This window comes from Haemaphysalis longicornis, unplaced genomic scaffold (genome assembly GCF_048455015.1).
Source record: "Haemaphysalis longicornis isolate Haplotype H1 unplaced genomic scaffold, Haemaphysalis longicornis Haplotype H1 scaffold_11, whole genome shotgun sequence".
Taxonomy (NCBI): domain Eukaryota; kingdom Metazoa; phylum Arthropoda; class Arachnida; order Ixodida; family Ixodidae; genus Haemaphysalis; species Haemaphysalis longicornis.
Genome location: NW_027526214.1, coordinates 96,622,921 through 96,645,310, shown reverse-complemented (window position 1 = coordinate 96,645,310; position 22,390 = coordinate 96,622,921). Strand labels below are relative to the sequence as shown.

General features: G+C 45.5%; 1 pseudogene; it reads left to right on the top strand.

The window, feature by feature from the left end:
* Window positions 1-8,159: 8,159 nt before the first annotated feature.
* On the top strand, window positions 8,160-19,685 carry LOC144160725 (uncharacterized; annotated as a pseudogene).
* The last annotated feature ends 2,705 nt before the right edge of the window (window positions 19,686-22,390 follow it).

Below are 22,390 nucleotides of genomic sequence, written 5' to 3'. Positions count from 1 at the left end.
ACTCACGCGTGAGTTTGAGTCCAAATGAGTCTGAGTGAGTGGACTCATGAGTGAGTTTGCCGACCTCTGGTCGTAGGTACGGACTACGTAAATAGTAATTGCGAAAGAACGATTGTTGATCGGTTTTTTTCTAAAGTTTTTTTATGTGCCTTGGCGTGGTGCCCCCACTATAAGGATCACTGAACATGAAATAACAACCGGTTATATATTCTAAGACTGTTGCAGCTCACTAGCACCAGTAACCATGGAATGGTGGGCTACCACGCCAAGGGAACCAACTGAGATGACCGGAGGACTGAGCAAAAGTATTGCCGACATGATTTCGTTGTAAGTTGACCTGGACCCGAGGAAATGCAAATATATGCCACTACCAGAGGTAAATGTGCTCAAGAAAGCTACGGCACAGCAAAATACCGGTTTTACGCCATTGCGGTAGGTTCATGTCCGAGAAGGGATGACATAGTTGGAAAACATGCTTTTCTCGATGAGTCTACAGGCACCACTGAGGACGCTACAGAGGTAGCCCTGCGAAACCACGTCCCGAACGACCTTGGTCGCAAGCGAATTCGACATCAATAAGCCAACGATGCTAAGCGACAGAATACCATTTTCGATACCGTATAGCTAGTATTGAATTGGAATGTTCTCCAGCGCGGCCTCTCCGACGAGTGGATATGCCGATTCTTCGGCAAAAAAAAAAAAAACATTTCTGTCGGACCACGGATTTGTACTATAAATTTCTTCTGGAGGGAGCCTTGCGCCATCCTTTGTCAACATCATAACCAGAAGTTTTACTTGTAGCAAGAAAGAAACCTTACCACTGGCACTGAATTTCGCCGTAGAAAAGTTTGTTGCCGAGCAACCGATGTGCAGTGTTTTTTATTTTATTGGCATTTCTTGATGAATCGAGGTGGTGACTTTCTGGGAAGTGGGCTGATGTTGACGGTATGACTTCGGCGTTTCCAAAATTGTTCAGTAAATGGCTGGTATATTCTATGTACCGAACAATCTGCGCTGAGCTAGAAAGTTAAGATCCGCGTGAGCGTTCGGTCATTTCTGGGAGTCCCGGCTTTCCACATCCCCTTTGTAAAACTGTACAGCTTAGAGCTATGGCACTGTCACCCTTCTTTGGGATAATCTATATATGTATATATAAATGTCACTGTTCTGTGACCAATATAAAACGAACTTAAGTACGCCTTCACGAACATTTTATTATGCAACCAAGCCCGGACACATTTTCTTCGTTTGCTTTTTATTCTTTCCAGTTACAATTCCTGGGTATCAATTATCTCTAGTCAACAACAGCCAGCTCCCTTCATTCTACCACAAGTAATCCTTGTGTCCTACATGTGAAATATTGACGCTTTGATTTGATGCAACAGATGTAAAAACTAACTGGATCCCAGAAACTTTTTTGGCGTTCATTTTAGGTCCACATCGTGTTATCTACTCTGACTACTGATATATTCTCCTATCACACTACCCTGGAGAGGTATTTATAAATAACAGCAACCAGCTACCATTGATAGAATCTTCTCTCACACTCCCACGGTAATGTCAATTTTTAGTTAATACAGCACCTGGTTTCCGGCAGTACAAAACTTACAAAATCTTACGTCCTCATTAGTGAAATATTTTTGTAACCCTGTTTTGTGACAAGTTGAAAAATCTGAAACCCATTCACTAACTCCTAAGAAGACTCAACCACTGCTCATCCGTGGTGTCTTCGTCTGCCTCAATTTTTATTATTCATTGTACTCCCCTCCAGAGTCACTGACTGTCACTTAGTGCGCCAGCGCCCGCTCATAAAACAAGCAAAAGACACCATGTCTGGTTTAGCTAAAGCTTTCCACTTCACTTTCAGGATGCAACTAGAAATGGAACCTCAACCTGCTCACCAACTGTTCAGTGCTGCGGCAACACCTCAGCGCCATTTATTCGTGTGATGCCTAACTGGGCTCTTTCCTTGGACTCGCCAGTTGTGTCACCATTTTTTCTATTAGAACCAGGAAGCTGTCGCTTAAAGAACACCTAAAAAATGTCCCGTCGTAACCTACATTTACACAACGCTTTTATGTGAAAAATGAAAAAAGGATATCTAAACACTCTTCAGAAACTTTCAGTCCAACAAATACGCGGCGGCGCGTTTCCCTCGTATGCCTTTTTTTTGTGTGTAACAGAACCCAGCTAAGGTTAAAATTACATGAACGGATGCTCACCTGGTAAAGGGCTCTTTATTTTCATTGTTATGTAAAAATACAAACGTGAACACGAATTCCCTTCACAAACTGCCAGTGACGAAAAAATGTCCTGGTTTGTTTTGTTGTACCACCTCTTTATTTTTCTCTCTTTTGCACTTCACTGGGGTGATCCTTATTTCTTATAAACAGCCACCCAAATGCTTTCAAAGAATAAATCTGAAGGATAATCCCAAGGCCCTTCGCGAATATTTTAGTGCCGGACCCCGTCACGCTTCCATCCTAGACGTCTTTATTTTCCTACTTAATAACACTCACCAAGCGGCTGACCTATCTATTATTTGGAGCACAAAAATCCCATAAGACGAAGACAGAAAACTTCACATCCTAATCAAGTCAATACTTACACTGCACTTCATGGGACAATTTTAAACGAAATCCTATCCCTGTTGAGAAAAATTTCACTGCCCTACCAACGCCCAGGCGCGTTTTCTACCTCTGCCTATTCATTATAAATTTATTTACACAATCCTTGGAAGTCACTTATTTATTTCCAACTCAGAGCTCGCGTTCATTAAACATGTGCAAAAGCTTGCGTCTTTACGGAAAAGATATTTACGCTTTAGTTTTATGTGCCAAATTTAAAAGGAAAAAGTTTTTCTCATAGAGAACATTACAGTGCCGCAAAAATGCCCCTGGCACGCTTTTCGTCTGCGTTTGTAGTTTTTTATTGTCGTACAGTTCCCGATTGGCTCATTTTCTGGTTTTAAAAGAACCCAGATCCAGTACATAAATCGGGTACAAAAGCTCAAGTCTAGACATGAAAGCTATTGATGGTTCACTTTAGGGGGGTATAAAAAAAGAAAATTCGGTTCCTCTTCAAGAATAAGTCAATGTTACCCCCCCCCCCCCCCCCCACACCCAGGCACAATTACTTCTTCTGCCCCTTTTTTCTGTGGTGGTATCTCTTATTTGGTATCACGGGAACCGAGTCTCGTTCATAAGACACGTACTAAAGCTTGGTTTGAAATCAGCAGAAGCTTTACGCTTTACTTTGATTTGCCAAATATGGAAGGAAATCGGCAACCTCAGATATATTTTTTTCGTACGCGGGGCCACAGTGCGTATTTTTCTCTGGGTTTAAAAAAACATCGCTATCACACTCATTCTAAAAAAATTATCTATTAATTAGGAACCAGCTAGTACTGACCAAAACAGTACAAAACATTGCGTTCAAAGAAGCAGGCTACCTGCGCTACGTGTTATTTAATAAAAATGAAAGAATGTTTCAACCACCTCCACAAGACTAATTTTGCTTCACCGATACTGTGAACGTTTTCTTGGTATTGAGATATTTTTTGTTCTGTTTCACTATTTTGGGGTATCACCTTCTTGATAATAGCAGCACTAAGGTCCTGTTCATACACACAAACACAAATTTGCGTCCTCAGAAACAAAAGATTACCACTTTATGTATACAACCAATATTATAGAAAACCAATACCTCAATCACGAATATTCCAGGGCCACACGAATTAGCTCGGCAGATTTTTCCTTTGTTTCTTAATTTTTCTGGTATTACAGTACCATTAAGTGTCACCTATTTGTTATTAGAGTACCAAGCTCTCATTCATAGACAATGTACAAAACCTTTCGTCTTTTTATGCAAAATATTTGCGTTTCAATATTATCTTGAGAGGGGTAGACGCGGTTAGAATTAGGTGTATTTACGCTATTTACAAAAGGGGAAAATGAGAGACACAGCAGATGACTGCTCTAGCTCTTGCTTGGCGCCACACCGATCGTCGTCCTTCTCGTCCTCTACGATTGGCCTCATGGCGTGCAGGGGGATTTCTCTCCATAGCAGTGGCTTCACCAATTCGCTTAGGGAGGCTACACTGTAGCATAACCCCCGGCGGCGGAAACGCCGTCCCGGCGTGTTTTATGAAGGCGCCGACAACGTAGAGATGTAGAGTGTGAGCCTAGCGACATAGAAAATGTCTGTCGTAGCGACGGAAGAGGAAGGCTGAATCGGGGTGATCTCGTACGTCACGTTGCTAACCCGGCGTAATACCTTCTAATTGCCGGTGTAGCGTGAAAGTAGTTTTGATGACAGACCCACGTGGCGGCGAGGAGACCACAGAAGGACGAGGGATTCTGGGGCATAGTCTGCGTGACGGTGGCGCTTGTCGTAAGCATCTTTTGGTGAGCTTGGGACTGGTTAATGCGGGCACAGGTAATCTGTCGGGCGTAGTCAGCGTGGGCGATGGCATCGGTCGCGTATTCTGTCACAGAAATGTTGGACGAAGGAAGTAAGGTATCCAGCGGCAAGGAAGGTTCCCTTCCGTACAAAAGGAAAAATGGGGAATATGTGGTGGTGTCATGCCGTGAAGAGTTGTAAGCAAATGTCACAAACATTAACGTTACATCCCAGTCGCGATGGTCCGGTGAAACATACATGCCTATCTTGTTGGTAATCGAACGATTAAGGCTTTCAGTGAGCCCATTTGTTTGAGGATGATACGCAGTGTAGAACGTGTGCTTAGTGCCGCACGAACGCAGGATGTCTTCGATAACGTGGGCTAAAAAAGACCGCCCTCTATCAGTGAGAAGTTGTTGAGAAGCTCCATGGTGCTGAATGATGTCATGTAAAAGGAAGTCCGCCACTTCGGTAGCACAGGAGGTTGGAAGGGCCCTGGTGATTGCAAAGCGAGTGGCATAGTCAATGGCAACGGCAACCCTCTTTTTTCCCATAGTGGAAGTAAGAAAAGGTCCGAGGAAATCTAGGCCAACACGGTAAAAGGGTTCAATGGGTACGTCGATGGGCTGCAGGAGGCCGGCGGGGGCCACGGTAGGGGTCTTCCGTCGTTGGCAGGGATCACATGATGTTACATAGCGCTTCACCGATCGGTACATCTTCGGCCAGAAGAACCGGCGGCAAACGCCGTCGTAGGTCCGCGTGATTCCTAGGTGGCCTGCAGTTGGTTCGTCATGAAGTTGATGTAGGACGGACAGTCGCAAGTGTTCAGGAACGACGAGCAAGAGATCGGGGTCATCTGTACGAAGATTTCGGCGGTATAAAATCCCATCCCTGAGGAGATAGTGACGAAGCGAAGAATCCTGCTGGGGAGAGTGTAGGCGTTCGATGATGTGCCGCAAGCATTCATCGCGTCGCTGTTCGACCCCGATGTTGAGCAGGCATGAGATAGAACAGACTTGGTCTTCAATCTCATTTCCATCTGAGCTGTCGACGGGATAGCGCGACAAAGAGTCCACGTCCTGGTGTAACCGTCCAGACCTATGGACAACAGTAAATGAGTGTTCTTGAAGCCGGAGAGCCCAGCGGCCCAGCCTTCCAGTGGGGTCCTTCAATTATGAGAGCCAGCAAAGGGCTAGGTGGTCTGTGACCACAGAGAAGGGCCGTCCATAAAGATAAGGTAGAAACTTCGTGACTGCCCATACCAGTGCCAAGCACCCACGTTCGGTAATGGAGTAGATCCGCTCCGCTGGGGACAAGAGACGGCTTGCATAAGCGATCACGCGATCTTGGCCGTGTTGGCGTTGCGCCAGAACCGCTCCAATCCCATGGCCGCTCGCGTCCGTGCGAACTTCTGTAGGGGCGGAAGTATCAAAATGACCAAGGCTGGAAGGTGTGGTCAGTCGAGTTTTTAAGGTCTAAAAGGCACGTTCTTGATCAGGCCCCCAGGTAAAAGGCACATTCTTCTTAAGAAGCTGTGTCAAAGGGCGTGCGATATCGGCAAAACCTTGAATAAAGCGTCGAAAGTATGAGCATAACCCAAGAATGCTGCGTACGTCTTTGGAACAAGTAGGGACAGGAAAGCTTTGAACTGCCTTGAGCTTTTCGGGTCAGGTTGTACGGCCTGCGCGTCGACTCCATGGCCGAGGATTGTAATTTCCTTGAGTCCAAAGTGGCACGTGGAGGAGTTCAGCTGGAGACCGGCTTTGCGGAAAACGGCAAGGATGGCCGCTAGACGAGAAAAATGAGTTGCAAAAGTAGGGGAGAGAAGAATCACATCGTCAAGCTAGCAAAGGCCGGTGGACCACTTGAAGCTGTGCAGGAGTGAGTCCATCATGCCCTCAAATGTCGGTTGCGCATTGCAAAGGCAGAACGGCATGACCTTAAACTGGTAAAGTACATCCCGTGTAATGAAAGCAGTTTTTCTCTGTCCCTGTCGTCGATGACGATTAGCCATTATCCTGAGCGAAGGTCAATAGAGGAGAAGTACTAGGCGACGTGGAGACAGTCGAGGGCGTCGTCTATTCGGGGTAATGAATGAATGTCTTTCTTAGTAATGTTGTTGAGATGATGGTAGTCGACACAGAATATCCAGGTGTTGTCTTTCTTCTTCACCAGGACACCGGCGATGCCCAAGGGCTGAACGAAGGCTCGATGCTGTCTTTTTGAAGCATCCTGTCGACCTCCTTTTGAATGACTTGGCGTTCTGCGGCGGAAACACGATATGGCCGCCGATGGAGAGGGCTCACGTCGCCATTGTTTATTCGGTGTTTCACCAAGGTTGTTTGGCCTAAAGGGCGGTCGTCGAATAAAAAATGTCTCGAAAAGAGCTCAAAAGGGTCCAAAGGTCGTTAATTTGCTCTGGTGTTAGAACAGGGCCAATCATGTTAACAAATTGATCACATTTGGCCTCGCGGTTCGGCGTATATTCCAAAATTCAAAATTCCCTTGAGTCGTTAAGGTCAGAATTTGGCAGTGGTCAAGAGAACGCAAGTTCGCCAAGGACATTCCTTCGTAGACGACTTGAGGTGAAGAACCAAAATTCAAAAGCGTAAGGGTGGCGTGATTGTTGATGACTGTAATGAGAGAATGAGGAAGGGTAACCTGTCGTAACAGCAGAACGTCAGTGATCGGGGCAAGTATGTACGAACCATTGGGTACGGCAGTAGTAGAAAAAAAATAACGTATGTGACAGTTTTTGGTGGCAAACTGGTGAACTTCTGCGACCGAAGGCGACATTCTACTTCATCAGTGATATGGGGAGAAACTGGCAGTCCAAGTCGAACTTCACCAGTGGAGCAGTCGATGAGCGCAGAAGTTTCTGTAAGGAAGTCGAGTCCAAGTATGGTATCGTCAGGGCAGTGCGGTAGGACATGAAACAATAGAGGAATGTGGTGATTTGCGATGGTGACACGAGCGGTGCACTTGCCAAGTATGGGTGGCGTGCCCCCATCGGCGACTCGCACTACACAGGAAGGGGAAGCAGTGCGAACTTTTTTGAGCCGTCGGCAAAGGTCCGAACTTATTACAGAAATTTGGCGCACCATTGTCCACTAACGCCTGAACACATACACAATCGACAGTGATGTCCAAAGGTTAGGACGGGGCGAAACAGTCAACAGAGGATTTTCGGGCCGGGTCGTCAATGCAGTGTCACCGCTAAGCGCTGCATCGTCTAGTTTTCCGGAAGGGGGCGTCCAGGATAGGGGGAGAAGAGGAGCGGCGGGGCTGGGGCGACGGCGATAGCGTCGGTGAGGGGATGGTGAGCGACTGTGGCGGCCAATAGGTTGCTCGACGGGCGAGCGGGAATACGGGGCGTCCTTGGCTCGGCGAGAGACAAAAGGTCGGGTGGTCAATGGGCGTTGGTAGCTATAAAACCCGGAACGGGGTCGTGGTGGCTAGCGGCTTGTACAGTAGCGAGAAACATGACCGACGTGGTGACAGGTGAAGCAAATTGGTTTGTCGGGAGGTGTACGCCATTCATCCGGGTTTCGATATCGCGGAGGCATGTACGGGGCACGGAGAGCAGTGGCGGGGGATTATCGTGGGTGCATGGGCGACTTAGGGAGCACAAAGAACCGAGGCCGCGATTATCAAGTTCCTGGTGTACTACGGTCTGGATCAGGGATAGCGTAGGTGTTACGTGGTCTGGTGGGGAAATTAGAGTTGGTGGAGCCATTGCTTCCAGCTCTCGGAGCACAATGCGTCCCACATTTTCGGGCGAAGAAGAGTCGCGCGGAGGAGGCGGTGAGCTCTCGCAGGACGACGTGGCCACTGTGTTGGGAGCCTAGTGTAGTTTTGCACAATGCGGTGGCATATTTATTCCTCGAAACGTCGGCAATCAGCAAGGACTTCATCTACGGTAGAGCTGTTCTTGATAACAAGTAGGTTGAAGGCGTCTTCGGCAATGCCTTTCAAGATGTGGCCGATCTTGTCGGACTCAGACATTGTGGAGTCGACCTTGGCACAAAGAGAAAGGACATCTTGAATGTACGCTAAATACGGCTCCTTGGCCGTCTGAGCACGCGTCAAAAATTCTTGGTTGGCAGCGAGATGACGTCCGAGGGCCTTCCCAAACACCCTCTTGAGGCTCTCTTTGCAGATATCCCAGCTAGTGAGCTTATGTTCATAGGTATCATACCACGTGAGGGCCGTCCCCTTGAGATATAAAACGACGTTTGCCAACATGAACGTGGGATCCGAGTTGTTATGGCGACTTACACGCTCGTACATGGTGAGCCAGTTTTCGACGTCGATGTCGCCGCTGCCGTAGAAAAATCAGGATCCCGGGGGTGGGTCAACACAATCGACGGTGGCATGGTCGGTTGATGGTGCTGCCCAGAATCGGTAGGCAAGGTGTCCTTAGAGAGCTGGCGTCCGCTCCGAAGCTCCGACGTCTCACGGGATCTTTGTAGCACCTTACCAAGATGCGACGGGTAGACGCGGTTAGAATTAGGTGTATTTACGCTATTTACAAATGGGGAAAATGAGAGACAGAGCAGATAACCACTCTTGCTCTTGCTCGGCGCCACACCGATCGTCGTCCTTCTCGTACTGCACGATTGGCCTCATGGCGTGCAAGGGGATTTCTCTGCATAGCAGTGGCTTCACCAATTCGCTAAAGAAGGCTACACCGTAACAATATCATGAATCTGAAACAAAATTTGAACTTTCTTCTGAAACATTTCTTCTTATTTTTTCTCCACCATCCCGCTCGTGGGTTTTTTTCTGCGTCTTTGTTTTTTTTAGTTGTACTCGCTTGTGTTTTCCTTCTTACTACAGCCCAAACCTCCCATTCACAAACCATGTAGAAACCTCGCGCTTTGTAACCATAATAGTTTTTATAGAAAAAAAATAAAGCAAGTATTACCTCCATTCAAAAACACTCGAATGTCGCACAAACTGACCCTTGCACGTATATCACTGGCGCTTATTTTTATTTAACGCAAGCTTCTCTGCTCTACCTGCGCAGTCCTCGCGGGTGATCAGTTTTACCCTTCAGAGGTAGGTGTCAAACCGCACCCTCTTCCGCAGCGCCCGAATTGGAGCAGCGCTGGATGGTAGGTAGACATGGGCGAGGAAAAAACGGAGATGAGCGTGGGACCCGTGGCGCCAGCTGCCGGAGGAAGGCAAGGACGCCACAACCGCAGTGATAAGTGTGCTCGACGAAGGAAGGCACCGTTTGCGCTTAGCCGTGCGCAATTGAGTAGGACGAAAATGCAGGGGTGCTCGATTGTATGGCCACCACACTTAAACAACGCCGTCGGCGAAAACGGGGAAACACGTTCTTGTTGCGTCCAGCTTCGTTACCTTCATTCCTACGCGTTATTGTAGCCTTCCATAATTTTTCTCTCCTTTTACAATCCCTGAAGGGTTACTTAGGTATTATTGTCGGCAATCTCATCCCATTCATACAAAACAACATCTGTAAGTTTGATCAGAAGAAACATCATGCTTTTATTTTATATGATCAAAATAAATGATTATTCCAGCCAATTTCACAAACGTTTCAGTGCAACACCACCAACCTCAGCGGAAAAAGACCCGTCAGCCTCCTTATCTTTCTCGTGATATACACACGCGTGATGTTTTAAATATTTGTTTTAACACAAACTAATTCCTCTTCATAGAACACCTACAAATCCTCCCGTCCGTATAATCAAAATGTTTTACTGTTACTTTTATTCCAGTTATAAAATAGAAACTTCAACCCCATCCACGATATCTTGCGTTTGCATCAACGCCCCTTCACCTTTACTTTCTGTGCCTCTTTATTTTTATTGTCTTACACTCCGCTGGGATGTCTAATGGAGGATTATCCGAAAATAGCACCCGTTTCACGAACACGCAGGAAACCAAGTGTCTTTTTAAGAAAATATTCACCCATCACGTTTATGGCATAAATATAAAAAAGACTCCCAGATGAACATTTCAGTGCTGAACCAACTATGCGGAGCATTTTCATTTGCCGTTTTTTTCTGCACGGTTACACTCCCTGTGATCATGTATTTTTTATTAGCAGCATGCAGCTTCGTTCACAGATCATCAACGACACATTTCGGTGGAATATGCAAAATATTTCTGTGTCATTATGTTGTGTAAGACATTTAAAATAATGTAAAAACTCACGAATATATCACTGCCGCACCAAGGTCCACAGTTATTTTGGTTGGCTCGTCAACAAATCTGTGCTATCATACTCCTGCGGAATAAATTGGTTTTTATAGCACCACCCAGCTTTTCACGTAGAAAAAGTTGAAAATATCGCGTTTTAAAATAACAAACTACTTTCGCTTGATATTTATGCGACAAAAATAGCAGGACTTTGGAACCACTTTTGTGAGTATTTCAGGGCACTGCCAATGCCATGGGCGTTTTGTTCGCCTCCCCCCTTTTTTAAACCGTTGCACCACCCTGCGGTGTCATTTGTTTAGTACTACAGCAAACAGATCCCGTTGATAGAACACTTGCAGGACCTTGCATCCTCATAAGCACGATCATTTTTCTTTCGAATTATGTGACAAAGATAAAATAAAATCCCAAACCTCTTGTTCCAATAATGACTCAGGCAGAGTTTTTTCATCTGCCACTTTGGTTTCCTTTTCTGATGTAGTCAGATTTGTGGTCCCGTAGTTGTTTTAAAAGCACGCAGCATGCATATGGGTCACGGTACTAAAACTTGCGTCTGAATCACCAAAATCTTTAGGCTTCATTTTATTGTGATGAATGTTTAGTTGCGGCAAACTAATCTACTATGAACCCTATATTGTCATTATAAACGACATCGTAAAATCATCAGCAGTGGTTTGTGGACTGCCGCGTTAGCTTTTCCGTACAGCAAGGTGAACGTTATGCGCCTATGTGATCGCGTGTCTTCTCCGCTTCCAGTTCTGACTGGATCTACGCATCTCCAATAAACGAGGGAAATCACAACCAGTCAACCGAGTTCATGGCTCCTTCCTACGACTGGTGACCCGGGCGTTGGCAGTATGGCGCCTCACTTACCTCCCCACTGCCACCTTTTTTGTTTTTCAAGCGGCGCCATCCGACAGCTCGATTCCTTAATAGAGCCATGAAGCCAAAATACAAGTTTGTTGTATTCAAAAAATTTCGTGTTTTATACTGCCCTTAGAGCTTGTATGGATACAAACGATGCTTTATGCAATGAGCAATTATTGAATTTAGGTTAAAAATTTGATTTTCCCGCTAAATCGTGTGTTTTCGTGGACTGCAATGACATCACGGGAACCGACCGCTCGGCAGCCTAGAGTACATTTATTCACGCGTCCCCCGTACAGGGTGCAGACACGTAAGCGCTGGCACCGCCATTTAGGGTCACTCCCTCGCCGCCGAAGCAAGTCATTGTATTAAAACTGCGCTAAAATTATCGCTGCAACGTGGTTTACTGGCGAAGTTTGAATCATCTTATCTGTTTCGCTTGCTGGGTCTCGTGTGAAATGAAAAGAACAACGCGTTGAGCACGTTGACCCAATTGCGGTGGCACGAGACCATTCAAAGGGTGTCTCCACGCTGTACGCCGTATCTGGCATCGAGGTACCCTACGGCGGTTCGCGGGTTTGTTCACGGTACTGAACCTAGATGGCACCACCACACCGTTGCAAGCCGTATTTAAATCTGGCTTGTTTTTGTTCGGGGAGAAAATAATCGTCTCGTGAAACATAGTGGTCGCTTGACAAATAGGGTAACGTAAGAAACCGCTGCTTGTGTCAGTCGGCCAGTGTCGTGTGAGACCACCCCAAATCCCCGCAGCTGAACCCAGCTAAACCAAGTATAGTGCGCGAGGTATCAACAGCAGTACGCATCAGTACTTCTATGTTTTGTGTGCTTTCGTACCTTCCAGTGTTTGTCTCACCATTCCTATTGCTTTAAAAAGAATGTGCCTTATATTTAGGCACAAATACCTCTTTCTGAAAGCTCATCAGCTCAGCATATTTTGCGTTTATCTTTGGCGGCCTCCGACAACCGCAGAGCAGGCAGGTATGACATCATAGTTTCTTTGGCGGGAAATGAGCCAGTGGGTCGCATGGATATTCCCGTTTTTCCTAATTATATAGCTTATTTGAGCGAAGTTTATGTTGAAACTGGTGTCAGTATTTTTCTAAGGAGGGGATCTTTTGAATGACGCTAACTTTGGTTTGTCTACAGGGTTCCTCTAACATGGCAGCGCACATTTGCTGCATCGACTCACACATGGAGCGCCGCCGAGGCACCAGTACCCTCCTTTTGCGTAACCTACGTTATCAGCTCCAATAGCATGGTGAATGGCTCTAAAAAATCTGGAGGCCCGCCTAGTGGCCTTCACAACATCCCTCATGCATATCGTCTGCTGATCGCCACATTCAAAATACCAAATGACATCCAACCAACATCTTCAGCCATAAATGGCTTGGTGCGACAGCAGTGCGATGCGACGTACAACGGGATTGCACCTGACCGTGTGCCATGTTGGGGTCAGGAGTGCCCTCAGCTCGTCGTATATCTGGGCTCCAGGCTGCGGCAATGTTGAGGATAATCTTCATAAAAAGTGCTCGTAGATCAAGTAGTTACGGCTTTTATTTGCTTTGAAACGTTTGATGGCAAAAAGAATTCGTTCTGGTGATTCAACAATTGGGGTTTTTGGAGTACAAGGAAGGATATGGTGACAAGGCTGCTGTAGGGAGTAAAGGGCCGCGCGAAGTACGAGTGGAGTGGGTTAGCGTAGGAAGCTTCGAGGGAACTACGGTGTAGGAAAGAAGTTCAGCGAGTCCTAGGGGCGGTGGAACTTACCTTACCAGTCGGTTAGGAGGGTCGTTTTTATGGCACGAGGCATTCTGAAAGCCAGCAGCCGCTTCCGAGGTTCATTCTGCGTTACGGAATGCGAGTACGCAGTGAGAGGGGCGATTTCGCGTAACTGTGGCTGGAAGGACTCGATTCCAACGCGCACAATCTTATAGGACTGCAGATTTTCTTAAGACTGCTAACCATGTACCTGGAGCTCACAGCGTAGGTCCCATATTATAAAGCAGTGCTGATGGCATACCCGCATGGTCTTGGCACGCTTCATCGCCACACATTGCATCATCTGTTGTTCGGCGTCATTTTCTGCCGCCAATGCCCACCACTGCAGCGAAGCAGCCGTGCCAACACAGGCGAGATCTAAAGCCCACGTCATCACGGACGCGCACCAGCCGCAGACCTCCTCGCCTATTCGTAATATTTCATGCCGAGCCACCGGTGATCGACCTAGTACCAACATGGCGACAAAACTTCCTCCTCCTTTCAGAGCACCACTATAACCTATAACCTTGCCACAGAACAGTACAACCTTGCATCTATGAAAGCAATTTAGCTTGGATTCACTTTTCTGTGACCAATTTAAAGGGTATCCAAACATCATTTACGAACGTTTTGCTTGCTTTTCCTTTCCACCGCAGCTTTTTCGTACTGGTTTCTCTTTATTTTACATTAATTAACTAACCAAGAAGGCACCACAGGGATGTTATCAAAGCAACAAGATTCAATTCACAGTATACCTACATATCATAGCATCTGAATAAGCAAAACAGTTACTGTTAAACTTGACGTGACATATTTAAAAACGAAAACCCTCCGGAATTTTTCCGTGCCATGCGAAGTGCACCTGCACGGTTTACTCTTAATCTGTATATTTCCTTCCTAACACACACGCCCTGGAGAGTTATTTATTAGTAATCACAAAATGCTCCCGTTTTTACAAGTTTCTACCATTGCATCTAAAGTAGCTAAATATTTACCGATCAGTGTTATTTTATGAATATCAAAGGAAATAAGAAGCCTGTTTGCAAACATTTGTGCTCAGAAATGCCCCATGGCATATTCTTCTTCAACTGTACTTTATTACCGTTGCACTTACCAACGATGTCACTTATTTGTTATTAGGAGCACCCACATCTGGTATATAGATTACTTGAAAAACTTGCCATCCTATTAGGCGAAATAAGTACACTGCCGTTTATGTGACAAATATAACAGACAATACAAATCTCTTCACGAACATATCTGGCCACACCGACTCTACGGGGCGATCAATTTTTCCGCCTTTCTATTTGTCTGTTCTGGAACACTCCCCTGTTTTGTCACTGTATTGTTATTGACAACTTCCTCTGGTCCTTTCCTAAGGCGTGCAAAACATTGCGCCTAAATTAGTAAAACATTTAGGCTCCCCTCTTTGGTTAGAAATATTACAATAATGCCGATGCTCCTTCAAAAACTTTCAGTTCAGCCACAACTCAGCTCCAATGGTGTTTTTATGCCTGTTTATGGCTAAGTTGTCTTACTCTTCGTGGCAAGCCACTTGTTATTAAAACCCAACTCGTTTGTTGACAAAACACGTAAAAAATATTGCGTCTTATAAGCAAAATATTTACCCCTTCAGAGAAGTCTGACGCCATCACAAACATTTAGTGCCGCACCAAATGTCCCCCTGCATTTTCATTCCAACTCAATATATTTCTCTCCTAGTACGCTATCTTGGAAATAAATTTATACATAACAGCAACCACCAGACATTCATAAAATTATACCACTCTCTCGTTCCTAATAGGCAAGAGAGTATGCTTTACTTTCCCTTTACAAATTCAAAAGAAATACATAAGGAATTCAAATAGTCGAATTGCCGAATAAGAGGGGCTTGTTTTCGCTAACCTGAATGCTTTCGTTTGTAGGCATCTTGACAAGCTGAACGAAGCATGGGTCGGTTCGCGCTTCATAAGTTTTTTTTTTAATTTTTTCTCCACTATTGTGTTTGTCTTCTGCTTTCGTGTTTACATTTGAACAAAATTATTCCATATTCTTCAACTGCTAAGTCAGGTTTCCGGTTGTAAATTCGTTGTGCATAATAAAGTAAAAAAGAGATCTGCTCTGTTATGGTGCTCAATTGTTTCTGGGAGGTCACGTAATTACTTCCACAAACTGAAGGAGTTCGGTTATTATGCCTTGCGGTTTGATTTTTTATACATATCACTTACACAAATTTTTTAGTGGAAGCACACTAAATAATATCCTGTATTTTGGCATGTATAAAGCAGTAATCTTGCAGTGAGGCAATCGAGAGAATACGCATTCGCCATAAGGACTGGCCGGAAAGCCAGAAATGTGCATGAAAATAGTTCGGGGTCCACGGATAGCGATTTTCCGAAGCAGCACAGGACGATTGCGAATGTTTGGAAACCTCATGGGCCCCTACTGGCCACCCGGCTATTGGCCACTCATCGGTAGCTCGGGTGAAAGATTGCTTGAGCGGGAAAAAACGGGGACAAGAAGTAACGCCACAAGAAAAGCCCATCGGTGGCCAAGGATTAGCAGAGTACCATCCACGAAACAAAGAGTACCTAGAGTACCATCGCCGAAACAACGCTAGAGTATCATCCTAGAGTACCATTACTAGAGTACCATCTACGAAACAAAGCGTACTCAAAGTAAAGTGCAGCCTATTCAAAATAGCCTGGGATATAAGGTTACACGTTCTCTAGCTTAGGGTCATTTGTGTATGCTAACGCAACTGTTCCCGTTGGACTACTTAAGCGCAGTGCCTTTGCGCGTTCTTTTTCTCCATGGCTGAGCTGTTGGACGGACGCGTTGCTTCAACATCTGCGCCTCTTTTGTGGCATTAAAACTGCCGTAGCACTCCTCTACGTGACTGTGAGCTGTGTAATCGTGTCGGTGGCTGTGTTTAAAGTATTTCTTACTGGTGGAATAAGATCGTTTGTCTGCTGCGGCCGGCCGCTGTAAACGTGAGTCACCATTTCATTCCTCCATGCGCGGCACGGGAGAGCTCGCGCTCATTCCCGCCATAACTTAAGTTATCGTTTATAATAATTGGCGCGCGTCAATGCTGCTTAGTGCTGTTGCTTTCTTCGAAGAATTAAGTGGAAAAATTCACGTGCTTCCATTTGTGTGACGCCACTTCTAGCTATCCTCTTTCGGGCTTTGTGTTTTCCGAACCATCGACCGTGTTCTCACTGCAGGTTCACGATATTCAGCATGCGTTGAAGCAAGACTCGTGCTCGGTATAGAAGTTACGGGTGTAATAATCTTGCTTCATCAAACTAGCTTTAAACGAAGCTTCCGTTTTATAATTTTCTTGAGAAACGTGAGGAAATTGTCGATCTACAAAGTTATAAATTGCCGCTGGGCCTCTGCGTTGGTTCCGTTCGCATCTAGCACATCTGACATGACAGAAGTGAGCGACGGTGACAGAAACACCGTAACCAGTTTAATACCCGGTCAGTTAGGTTTGTAGCATCCCTTTAATTGTCGCTTGTTTGCTTACACCTTAAAATATAACACATTAAAAGGGCAGAAGGCCTCTTATGTACCTCCAAGTTGGGACAGATAATTTGCAAAAGTACGTGAATGTTCATACGTTCCAAACCCTTTGTGTTGTGACTTGCCTTGTAGTCTCGGGCGTTGCCTTTTAGTCAGGAATTAGAAAACAAAACCTACGTCATTAAAACGTTCACGGCATGACATTTTTTTAAAACATTTCAGTCGCGATTTATTGTTCATGCGGTTACAGCAGCCACAACAAAATTTCATGGAAGCGCTGGAGCATTGCTTTGACAATTGGACTTTTTTCATATTACCTTCCGCGACTGTGGTCATTGTGAAGCCCATTTTCGGCAAAAATACAGGACTGTTTTTTGAGAACCGCAAAACGCCGTATTGGGAAATAAATGGTTCAGTACATTTAATATTTCATAGCGAGGGTTAATAAACTAAAAGTTTAATCTGAATATTTTTAGAAGTGCATGTGTTAAGGATGGTGTTAGGTGCTGTATTTAGTAAGCAACACGCCTTTAGCATTACATCGAAGGATTTTTTACTTATTCTCCTTCTACTCAACATTCTCCTCAATATCCGGTGTACTTGGGCAGCCACAATGCCGCCCTTCACACACCCTTCACCACGCTAGAACTCGAAGCCTAACTGAGTAAACTCAGTCCCAACAACAAGCCAGGAAACGGCCATATTCCCACTAAGCTCCTCCGCCATCTGGACGATTTCACTCTTGATAATCTCCTCCAATACATCAATGACCACTGGCCCCACGGCACGCTCCTACCACAGTGGTGCCATGCCGACATCACACTTATTGCATAACCTTAGAAATCCGCCTCCCTTTCAAACCGCCGTCCTATTACTCTTACCGCGTGCGCTGGTACGCTCATGGAACATTTGGTTCACACTCGATTGACCTACCATATAGAAGACAACGCATTACTACCAAACACCAAGTACGGCTTTTAGGCCACACCTGTATACTCACAACATAATACTTCAACTTAAGGAAGACATCAACGTTCGTATTCCCAAAACCCACAAATAATGCATTCTTCGTTTAGACATCAAAGTTGCCTTCGATAATGTCACTCAAGACTCCACCCTACAAGTTCTGGCCAGCCTCAACTCGTAAAGCCAGTGAGGTTCCTAACACTGTCACACGTTGAACCCAACAACCTAGAAAAGATGAAAGTGTCAAGGGCTACGCAAGGTTTCTCCCCAGTGGTAATAGCAACGCTTGAGGTCTTACAAGAAAACCCGCAATGCCACCCTGATGCGAGAGAATTTCAGGACTGTTTGCCCACCATCACATTCATGAAAATGGTGTCGATATGGTATGACCTTCACAATATTGTCGCTGTGGAGCCACGTGGTCACAGTAAATAACCATTCTACTTGATCGACGACGGCCGTGTTTCGTGGCTAGAAGTAGACTTCGTCACGTACATCGAAGAGATCCAGCTTTCTGCTGGCAAAACAAAAAAGAAAGTGACGAAAGAAACATGCGAGGCAACGATAACGACCACGAGGGGAACTGTGGCATTGATTTAACATCTATTAGACAACAAGTAGGTTTTCCTTTTTTCACGTTTATGTTTTTTATCGCAGTTACGTATATGTGTACTGACTTAGGTATAAAACAAACTTTTTTGCAGCTTTCGCTACGTCTTGACCCGTGTCTTGAACGGCGACCCCGTGGAGTCCCTCTTCAGTTGCTTTCGACAGTTTAACGGAGGCAACCTTAGAGTTGCAGCAAGAACTGAGGTCTTCACAGCCGAAAAGCTAATTAAGGTATATTTGGTGTCCCTTAGAGAGCACACCCATGTAACCTAAACACTTTTTTTCCGAGGTTGGAATCCTGCAAGCGGGTAAAAGTGGAAACGCTCCCCCTAGCTCCCAAACAAATGCACCTCTAAAACTCAAAGCCCGAGAAGGCAACACCGCGGCCGTGCCATTTGCGGTCGCCCTCGGTGCTAAGCTGCTTTTCTATGAGCTGGAAGTCTCAAATGTTTCGCTTGCTGTGCCGGATTACCTCGAACCAGCACCCCTGGCATACCTGGCCGGATACATCGCGCGTGCATGTGAGGAGAAGGTAAGGACGGTTATTTTTAAGCTTCGACCTATTTATGCATTCTTTCAAACGCGGCGCTAGTGCGTCAGCCAGTCGTAAACAATGCTCACTTTACTTTCGCATTTCTCGAATGTTAACCATAATGTGTGAGCCAGCAGTTCTCCTTCTTTCTCATATCTTTCTTCTTTTGCCCTCCCTTTCGCTACTAAAAACCAAGGGCAGGGTTCCAGGCTGACGTCGAGTGAGGAAAATCTCAGGTCAGCCCAGAGCCAGGGATCCGGCCCGAATCAGGACGCGGGTCCCGCCCCGCCGGTGTGCGACCACTGTAAGGGTTCACACCAGATATACGTGTATGCCACTCTTTTTGCCGAAGGATGTTTCATTCCCCACTGTTAGAGAATTTAGATAAAATTTTTCTTTAGCTACGCTAATTAAGCACAGGAGCCTACATACTTTGTTGCATAGTACTTTTGATGGAAATTTTACTTTGCTGATTTTATTATGTGCAGTTGTCCTGTGAATCATACAAGGTTCTCCTGCAAAAGCCGAAACCGTGTGGCAGCTTCTACGATTTAGTAAAGAAAACTGATAACGGACAACTTCGGTATCCCAACATGAAGATCATGAAAATTTGCAAACTCACATGTGACTTGGTCAGTGAAGTGATGAAAAACACTGAAGTGCGAAGAAGTGGAAATCTGTGTAAACGTCTTCACTCAGCCCTCCTCCCACACTTTGTTACCTGCCCTGCACTACGGTGTGGTTCGAGCAGCCCCCAGCACACGAACACCTCTGTGATGTTTTTTTTAAAGCTGCTTCGACCACTACTAGCTAACTGGACAGGGAATGTGAGTGCCACTGTGCAACGTCTGGTAAGGCTGGCACACAAGCCCCTCTCCAGAAACGTTCTACGCCCTTGAGGAGCATGGTACCTCCATTTTTTTACCTTATAATGGAGGCAGAATTGTTCTACTGCATTAGAAAATATACTGATCTTTTAGAGATTGTAGAGCTTCAGTTAATAAACGCACGTTTAATTGTAAGCACAATACCCAGCATTTTCATTATTTCCACACGCACAGTGAAGAAGCCCTAATTTCACATTCAACAGACTTCGGACGGAAAATATGCCGAAGGATGCTGATTTAGAGTCATTACAGCTCCTAAAACACTCTGGAATGAATTGAAAGCTTATGTAATCCCCTGTCGCGCCAGCGTACAAATGCAAAAAAAATCGTGGCCTTTATTCAAAAGTGATTTTAACGTAAGCTAAAGCGTTGTGCTATAATTATATACCAGAAAAGGGGTCTGTGAAAGTTATTTAAAGTGCTTTTGTATAATAATAAGAAATACGTGTATTAATCATGTGGCCTGAGGACGGGGCAAACCAGTCATGAGCATGAATTTAAAGTTGACTGTCGCAGAGTTGGCCTGGCTTAGTCGAGGCCACTCCCCCTCCCTTAGTTGCGATAAACCATATGCCACAAGGGAGTAGGTCCCGTTGTAGCGTAGAACAAAGCACTGAGCGGATATCAAAGTGTCCGCTTGCAGCACGAATAGTCGCGAGCGCCATTAAAACGTCCTGGGAATTCGAGCGCGCAGCGCTATTCCGCCGATGTTCACTGTCCTTGACCGGTGGCACCGTGGTGGCAGGCGAGTGAACTAGGCCTCTCCCGCTGTTTCGGGCGCACGCTGCAGGCCGCACCTTCTGCGCGTTGATCCAGCGGCCGTGCTCTTGCTAAATCGACCTTCGTTCTCTGCGCCCTTCTCTTACAGAGTTAGAGGAAGCGTCAGAGCTTGCTGTCTGCTTTTTAGATAAAATGCAAAGTTCTGTATCAGATTTTAGAGCACTATGGCATCTCCGCCCTGTATCATGTGACACATCTTTGACATATATAGATAAAAACCGAGCTCCCCCATGTGGAATTGTGCAGCACTTGTTTTATTTGCAGCAGAACTATCAGTGTCCTGAATTTTATACGGATGCCTCTAAAACTTCCACCTCTGTGTCCTGCGCGGCGCATGGGCCCGTCTTTAGTGTCACTAGAAATCTGAACAGTAACACAAGTATCTTTAAGGCAGATGCTTACGGTGTGCTTCTGTTGTTAATCATATATTTCAAAGCCACATCCTGCGATCTATGATCTACACAGATTCCCTCAGTGTTGTGCGGGCATTGTAATCAACAAAGTCTTCGAAAAATCACGTTGTAAATATGTTAGTGTATGTCCACAAATTTGAACTGGTCCTTTACTGGGTCCCTGGTCACTGTGGCATAGCCGGGAACGATGCAGCGGATCGACTGGCTGCTGCTGTTACACTCTTGAATACAGTAGACATAACTACATTACTTTATACCGACGTGAAACAACACATCAGACGACAACTTCGCAAAACAAGGCCAACAGATTGGAGTGAATAAACTGACAACAAGTAACACGTAAAAAAAAACCACACTCGGGATCATACACCACCGACACACGCAATAGAGACACTGAAGTCGCCTTGACTTGATTACGGATAAGGCACACTTATGCAACGCATTTGCACCTTCTCACTGGATCTCCAAGACCTCTGTGCAGCAGGTGCGGAGAGGCCCTATTCGTGATCCACATCCTCATGCAATGTAAGGCACTCAACATTACACTATGCAAACAAGTCCCACAACTACACAAACGGCATATTCGACTACACCCGGCATACTTCTTAGGAGATGATACCATCCGTGCTCATAGACTTTAACTGGTTTTATGCGTCTTCCGTCCTCATTAAATAAATTTGTGTTTGGCGCTCTTTGCCCCTGTCGGCATTGCTCCATTAAACTCAACCATCATCATCATCATAAAAAAACATACTTCTACGACAATGCAACAGACATCGTCGTCCTATATGAGAGATGGCTAGAGGGTGCCACGCGCCCTCAAGTTGCTAACCTGCCTCTGTCACCTCGCTCAAGTTCGTCACTATCAATTGCATTTACCCACATTCGGAGCCTACTGCATAAAGGTAACCAAGTCTGTTCCTTCTTAGACGATACTAATGCCGACATTATTGCCCTAACAGAGACGTGACTGAATTCTCAAATGAACGTTAGCGACATTCTCCCTGATAAAGAAGCATATAATATGTGTTGTAATGATAGGCATAATATGTGTTGTAATGATAGGCATAACCAAAGAGGTGGTGGCGCTTTGCTAGCGGTTAAGAAAACCATTTCTTCATACCTTGTGTCGCTTGACCCTGCCGTCGAAATCATATGGGTTGCTTGTTTAAGGGTGCTACTAAAATACTAATAGGTGTTTGCTACCGCCCTCCTAATTCTCCGTTTTTCTTTCGGAAGGACTTGCGCACGTGTGTGGCTGTCTGCCCAGTTATGTGCTGCCGACGAAATGTATCGGGCGATTTCAATTTTCCGGACGTTGACTGGGTTCATCTATCATCGTGCTGTCGCGATTCTTTTGAATTAATCTATATTACTTTAGACTTCAATCTGTTTCAAGAAGTAATAAACCCACCCCAAGATCCCACATTTTAGATTAA